The sequence below is a fragment of the Octodon degus genome, unplaced genomic scaffold (assembly GCF_000260255.1).
Source record: "Octodon degus isolate 3935 unplaced genomic scaffold, OctDeg1.0 scaffold00205, whole genome shotgun sequence".
NCBI classification, from domain to species: Eukaryota; Metazoa; Chordata; class Mammalia; order Rodentia; family Octodontidae; genus Octodon; species Octodon degus.
The window spans coordinates 1,111,831-1,118,669 of NW_004524781.1; the positions used below are offsets into that span (position 1 = coordinate 1,111,831).

A 6,839-nucleotide genomic window follows, 5' to 3' on the forward strand; every position below is an offset into this window, starting at 1 on the left:
ATCCTACTAAGCCATCTCCCCGGCCCGCTCTCCCTAGCTTTGAGAAATTCTTATTTTTTCTTTTTGGGAAAGGGTCTCACTATGAAGTTCAGGCTGGCCTTGAGCTCACCTTGTAGCCCTGGCTGGTCTCAAACTCCCAACAATTCTCCTGCCTTGGCCTCCCGAGTGCTGGGATTACACCTGGCACTTTGTGTAATTCTTTAGCTCTGGTATGTTGACCTACTAAACATGTTGTGGAATTTTTTTTTTCTTTTCTGAGTTTTAAACTGTACTTTATTTGTTATGATAACATGGTTTCTTTTTATCTGATTACCCGTAAGCATGCAAAACATCCTATAGACCTTTGTATTGTGACAATTATAAGGGTCATTTGATTTGGACTTTTATCCTTTCTACAGCACGTCTAAGCAGTGTATGTGACCCACACCACAGAGGTAGGAAAGACTATCTTTAATAAATTATCTTTATTGTACAGAATTTCTGAAAATTAAGTACAAAATGTTAACTCACGCCTGTGATACGTCACACGTCCCAAAGGACCGAGATCCACTGCCTTCTCGCCTGCGGCGTCTGTGCCTTTGTTGGCCACTTCACAGGAACACCCAGCAGGGCTGGGAACAGCAGCGCTGAGAACGCTCCCGCCCGCCACTCTCATTTGCGATTCTCTGGACCACCCAGTCCTGCTGGCAGAGGCAGCGGCTGTTCTGCTTCACCCACCAGGACACGCGGCAGCTGTGGAAGGAACGATCGCATTCTCCCCAGAGCACAACGCAATCCTCTTGGTTGTTTTCAGCTTGAGAGCTACAGCAGGCATCCATCACCTGGACTCTGCCGATAGCACATGTATCGCACTCCACATCCCAGCTCCACATGGCCACGGCCTTCCACTTCTTCAGCAAGAACATTTTGTTGCCTCCCGACTTGGAGCCTGCGCTCCCCAAGTGAGAGGACAAGGTGCAGGGCTCTTCGCCTTCTTCCATGTCAGCCATGGTGGCGGTGTGGAGCCGGCGGCAAAGACCCAAGTTGTGGAATGGACACGGACTGTACCTCCTGGGGGAACGCGGCTTTCTTCTCTCCTGAAAACCTCATTCAGATGGCAGCAAGAGCATGACTTGCTTGGGGAGCCAGGCGGAGCAGACCCCTCACCGGCCAGGCCAGGTCAGTGTCCTCGCTGCCAGCTGTTTCCTGGGTATCGGAGCCCCGTCTCCCCTCTGCTGCTGGACACTACATTTCCACCTCTGCGGGGACCAGCTCCAGGACATGCACGAGCTGCCTGCCCCAGCCACGGCAGATGAGAGGCTACGCTCAAGGTGATGCGAAGACCGCAATGAGCACAGTCCACGGGCTTCAGGGGCAAACAAGCAAAATAAGGACACTCTGCCTGTGGCCTTGCAGAAGTGTTGTGATGCTGTGGAAGAGGTTTTCTTCTGCTCAGGAATATTCTTGGAAGGGACTCGACTATGGGCACATCGCAGAGCTCACAGGGAGGCTGAGGTGCGTTGTTTCCTTGGGGTGGCCAGCTCTGGGCAAAGGACAGCACTCATGGAGCAGGGTGAGAGGGGGCCAGTGCCACAGGGCAGTGCCGGGTACTGCAGGACGTGCCAGGAGCTCCGGAGGCAGCCGGGTGGAGGCCAGGACACCAGAGACTGCCTGCTGTCTGCGGGGACCAACGGCAAAGGCTGCGGCCCTGGGCGCAGGACGGGTAGGCACGAGAGGCGCTATGTGCTGTTTGGACTGTTACGTCCTCCTGATCTTCCTCTTCCACCAGAAGTGAGCTTTGGAGCTGGATGACAGCTCCTTTGGAGCTGAACTGAGCTCATTCATACCATTTCTACACATTGCTACTGTGTCTTCTCAAGCAGTGATGGCCGATCCATCCCCCACATGCCCGGGATCCGGCACGTGGCAGCGTCTTCATCTCAGCATGCCTCTATGTGGCCCTGCATCTTTCTGTTTGGATTGCTTGCTTGAGCAAAGAGCTTTGGTCAAACCTAAGTTGTTTATTCAAATAAGCTAATGTTCCTTAAACAGAAAAGCCTCCCCAGGTAAATAATAAAGTAGCGTTTTAAGTCAGCTACAGGTCCATTACTGCATTCCACGAGGAACTGATCAAACTAACCGCGGATGCCATCCTTTGTGACCTGTTCCTGCAGGCAGTCATAAACAGTGCTGCAAGCCCCGCTGTGAGGCCATGAGCCAAAGATCTTCGCATATACAGTCACTGCTGTTTGCGTGAATGGGCAATTACCACATAGCGCTTCTGAATTGAGAAACTGAGTAAAGCAGTTTTCAATCCAAACTCTAATAAAAACATTTATCTGATAAACTCTCCCCTCAGAAGTGGTTCCTGTACTTGTACATGAAGTATCTATTTACATACATAAGGGTCTCTCCCATGTAGGCACAGCATTGGTAAGGCATTTATTCAATAAAGCTTAGTAACGAGAATGAATTATAGAATGCTGAACGCTTGGCTACGTTTCAAGAGTGAAAGTTATTCTCACTCTTACAAACCTATTGTTTATAAATATAATCCATATTTGCTGGGTAAACTGCAACAGTACATGTAGGATGATTCAGATACAGCAGAAAACATCCGAGGTCTTCCCTCCTAGAAACAACCAGGATGCTAATGCCCTTCTAAATGTACGACTTTGATGTATTTCCAAGTTAGTGAATAAAGCAAACATGATATTTTTTAATTATTGCACTTGGTACCACCAGTTCTTGAAACCAGTTTGTAAAACAAACCTGCCTGTGCCCAGAGTCCCATAAGCAGAGCGTGAAATAACAAGTACGCATGCTTAGCTGGGAGGAGCAGCCCCGGGCAGGGACAAGGAGGGTGGGGTGGGAAGGCTCGGGCATGGAGACCTGGGAAAAACCTACTCTCCAGAGCGACACGTGGCAATGTCGGCCCTCACACAGGCCTTTGCGGGGAGGAAAGGGAAGAACTCCTCGGCCTGGGCTTTCTGCTCGCCCACTGCTCTGACTTCACCCCCCAGGAAGTTTGCTCACACAGCTCAGGGTCCTGGGCCCTAGGAAGGTCACCAGGGAGAATCAGCAGCCGCCCGCTCCAACCCTGACAGCGCCCGAAGCAAATCTGGGCTCAGTTTTCTCACCTGTGAAGTGTGAGCGGTGGCGTCTACTCCCAGGGCCACAGCGGGCAGGATCCTGCGTCAGGCTGCGTGGACGCGCACGCTGGCTCAGCCAGAGCTCAGGGCCTCATCTGTTGCCTCTGTGCACTTGCTCTGTGTCTTTCAGGAAATGTGGACATAGACTACTTTGCAACACTTTTTATCCTAGTTTATTTTTATTGTTGTTTAAAACTAAGACCTATTTTTACCTTAATTTTTAAAAGCATATGTTTTTACTGGAATTCGGTGCATGTGGTAGGGTCACTGCCGGAGCAGCAGGGGCCGGCTTTACCACTGGATTTAGGATGAACAGGGGTCTGAAGAGAGGTGAAGAGGCTGCTGCCCGCCTTGACCACACAGGAGCATCTGGAAGGGGAGGCCCGGATGTTTGCAGTGGCGCCTGGACGCTGCAGGGGGAAGCTGGCCTAGGACGTGGTCCTCTCCAGCAGCGGCTGTGCGCACGCTGCACCTTCTTGGCCCTACCCAGGGCTTGTAGTGGTGGACAGTGGGCTGGTGCCAGGGTGGTAGAGACTTGGAGGTCCTCTTCCAGGGCTCAGTTCTGGGTCCTGCACTGAAATCTGGTCTGAGGCTGAGAGGAAGCGTGCTGGAGCCGCCACTCCCTGAACCATTCCCGGGAACACAGGTCCCTCCCGGGGGTGCAGGAATGGAAGGCAGCTGTGGCGGAGGCTGCGTTCGCATCCCGATCAAGACCAGAGTCTCCGCTCAGGCCCAGCCCGAGGAGGCACCGGGTGGAAGTTCATCTCTATCTCTGGTTAGATTTAACCTCGATTTCTGTATCTCTTCATGGCTGCCCGAAGACTCCTCCACAGAGGGCCAGAAATCAGAATGCCAAGGCCGAGGGTGGGCTGCCATGACACCGCGAGGAGGGTGCATTGGAGTTTCCAGTGGCAGGTGCTAACACACACGCAGTTCAGATGGCGGCAGCGCCCCACCAATGCCAGCCCAGCCATTCCATGATGCCCTGACGATGTCCCGGAGCATGGCACACCCAGGCACCCTGCGCTCCATCCCCATGTGGCGCCCCCACCTCCCCTGATTCACCGTGCTCGCCCTGGAGAGGAGCAGATGGAGGTGGAGGTGGTGGGAGGCAGTGGCTGCGTGTGGCTGCGTGGGAGGCAGTGGCTGCGCGAGGCTGCGTGGGCAGCAGGAGTGACCTGGCTGCTGCCGCAGTGCTGCGCACCGCCTAAGGCTGCCGCTTAACCGCTCCATGGGCTGGCAGTGAGCGGATCCGCCATCCAGCAAGGGCCTGCTCCTCGCAGGCGGGCTTGTGAAATCAGGGACAGTGGGCCAAATACATCTTCTCTGCATATCAAAACCTTGCTTTTTGTTTCTATTTTATGAAAATATAAAACAAACTTCCATAGTTGAATAATAAGCAAATAACAATAGTTACCAGTGTGTATCATTATCTTCAAAGTAGTTACTCAGAGTACAAGACATACACCAAAAAGATACTTACAAAAAAAGAAACAGAAAATAACCCAAACTTTCCGGCTGGAGATACAGCTCAGCGGCTCAGCGGCTCCCGGCAAGCAAGCGCAAGGTCCTGAGTCTGTTCCTGGCCCCCTTCCCACTCCCCAACAAAATGCAAACTTTCAATAAACTAAGATGAACTATTAGTATAAATGAAACAAATTTGTATACATGCTGAGCTATTTTGAAAACAACAGAGCATGTAATTAGGGGAAGTATTTGAATTTCTCCCAACTTCCTATTTATCTTCTATTTTGCTCTTAATTTGTGCATATGTAACACATATTGTTTATGTGTATAGATAGAGGTATACAGTGTTTGTCATAAAAGAGAAGCCGTGTGACAGTTAAGCCTGTGTGTCTGGCTTGTTTCACTCAACATTTTCAAGCTGCATGCATTCACCTATGAATGTCTCAAGTGTCTCTTTCTTCATGGGCCAAGATTGCTATCCATTTCTATCAATGATAGATTAGGAAGAAAAGCCCAAAAATATATAATAAAGAAGCAACGTCTTTAATATGAAGAAAATAACAAGAAAAACCAGCAAAGGGTTGGAACAAGCCACTCACAGAACACAATAAAATGCCCAGAACTATATGAAGAGATGCTTAATTTCTCTTAAGGAACATGTCGCTTAAGTAGAACAATAATAAAAACCTTTTGTTTAGAATATTGACAAGCAACAGCCACACAAGGCTGCTAATCCCCGGACTTGTTTTCCTAAGGGAAGTGCTTGCTGAGGCCGGCAATCCTGCAGCTGCCCGTGTGCCTGGGACGAGGTTGGAGCCCACATAAGTTCTCTCCTCTAGGAACCAGCAAAGTCTAACAGCAAAGCTTTCTGGGGGAAAGCTTGGTGACCCAGAATCTGACGGCTGCTCCGAGATTTCCTCAGTGACCTTGAGTGCAGACTCTCAGGGCCTAATTCTGTGTGTAGGCTTTAAGAAGGATGTGACCTATCTTTTCCGTGTCTCACTGAAGTGTGCTCAAGATGAATGGCTTAACGCAGAAAATATTTCCAGTGCCTTAGAAGACAAGACTCATTATTCAATGCCTGAATCAATAAATCTGGTAAGATCAGTTGAATTTGCTTAATCCAGGAAAAATGCTTGCTTCAAACCAAGCAGTTTTATGATGGGTCTGTATAAAAATGATCTCATTCAGAATTTTTCAAAATGTCCCTCCGACTGGCAATGAAGTCAGATTTAGAGGACTGGCTGCACCCAGAGGGCATGGATTGGGATGCCACACACAGCATGACACGTCACACAGCTCTACCTCCATCCTGCAGGGTCCACATGCTGTGCCACTCCAGGGTGACACTGTCACTGTGAGATGCGTTCAGCAGGCCTTGAGACAGCACAGGTATACTTTTTGCTCAAACTTTTAAGCTTTTGTAGTACAACATACATTGTTTTTCCAACACAAACTAAATGTTCAGGGTTCTTGCTGCCTGCTTCTGTAGCATTTTAGGTCTTTTATGTGTTTACAATAATGAAAAAGAGTCTGCACCTTGAGGGTCTTTTTTTCTGCTTCAAATGTAAACTACACACAGTTTCACTCTAAACTGTGTTAGGTGAATGGAGTTGACTATTTCCTCAAAGATAGTTACGTTTGGATTGAGGTGGGAAAGCCTCAGAGCTCCCCAGAACCTCCAGGAGGCTGGGCCTGGCCTGCCCTCTTGGGGACAGCATGCAGATGCCCCCTGTGCTGTAGGTGACACTCTGGCGGCATCACTGTGTGCTCAGCTAATTCACCCTTGCTATTCTGTTCCACCCTACAAAGGAGACAGCTGAGGCTGGGAGAGCTTCAGTGACTCACAAGCTGATTAGCGTACATTCCGCGTCACTCTCTTCTTGGACAGCTGTCCTTTTTGGTATTTAAAATATTGAATTTTGCTTCTGATGTGAAATGTCTCCACCTCAGCTTAGGTCATTTCTACAACGTAATTAGAACCTTGTCACCCTGCTGCTTGTAACTTGAGTGGGTTCACAGAGCCTGACGACGCTTTTCAGCCTTTGGTCTTCAGACGAGGGCGTCTGCCCCCTGGACCTGAGACGGCACCTGGGCGATTCTGCTGCACAGGAAAGCTTGGCCACCACGAGACACTTGAGACCTGGGCTCTGGGCTCCCGTGTCCTCTCCCCTCATCCTCTGCCCGCTGTCACTCATCAGGCTGCGCGCGCCAGCAGCCACTTGCTGTCCAAAGGCGGTG

The 6,839-nt window shown here is 50.1% G+C and overlaps 1 pseudogene; it reads right to left on the reverse strand.

The window, feature by feature from the left end:
- Positions 1 to 709: 709 nt before the first annotated feature.
- On the reverse strand, positions 710 to 989 carry LOC101566780 (annotated as a pseudogene).
- Between the last annotated feature and the right edge of the window lie 5,850 nt (positions 990 to 6,839).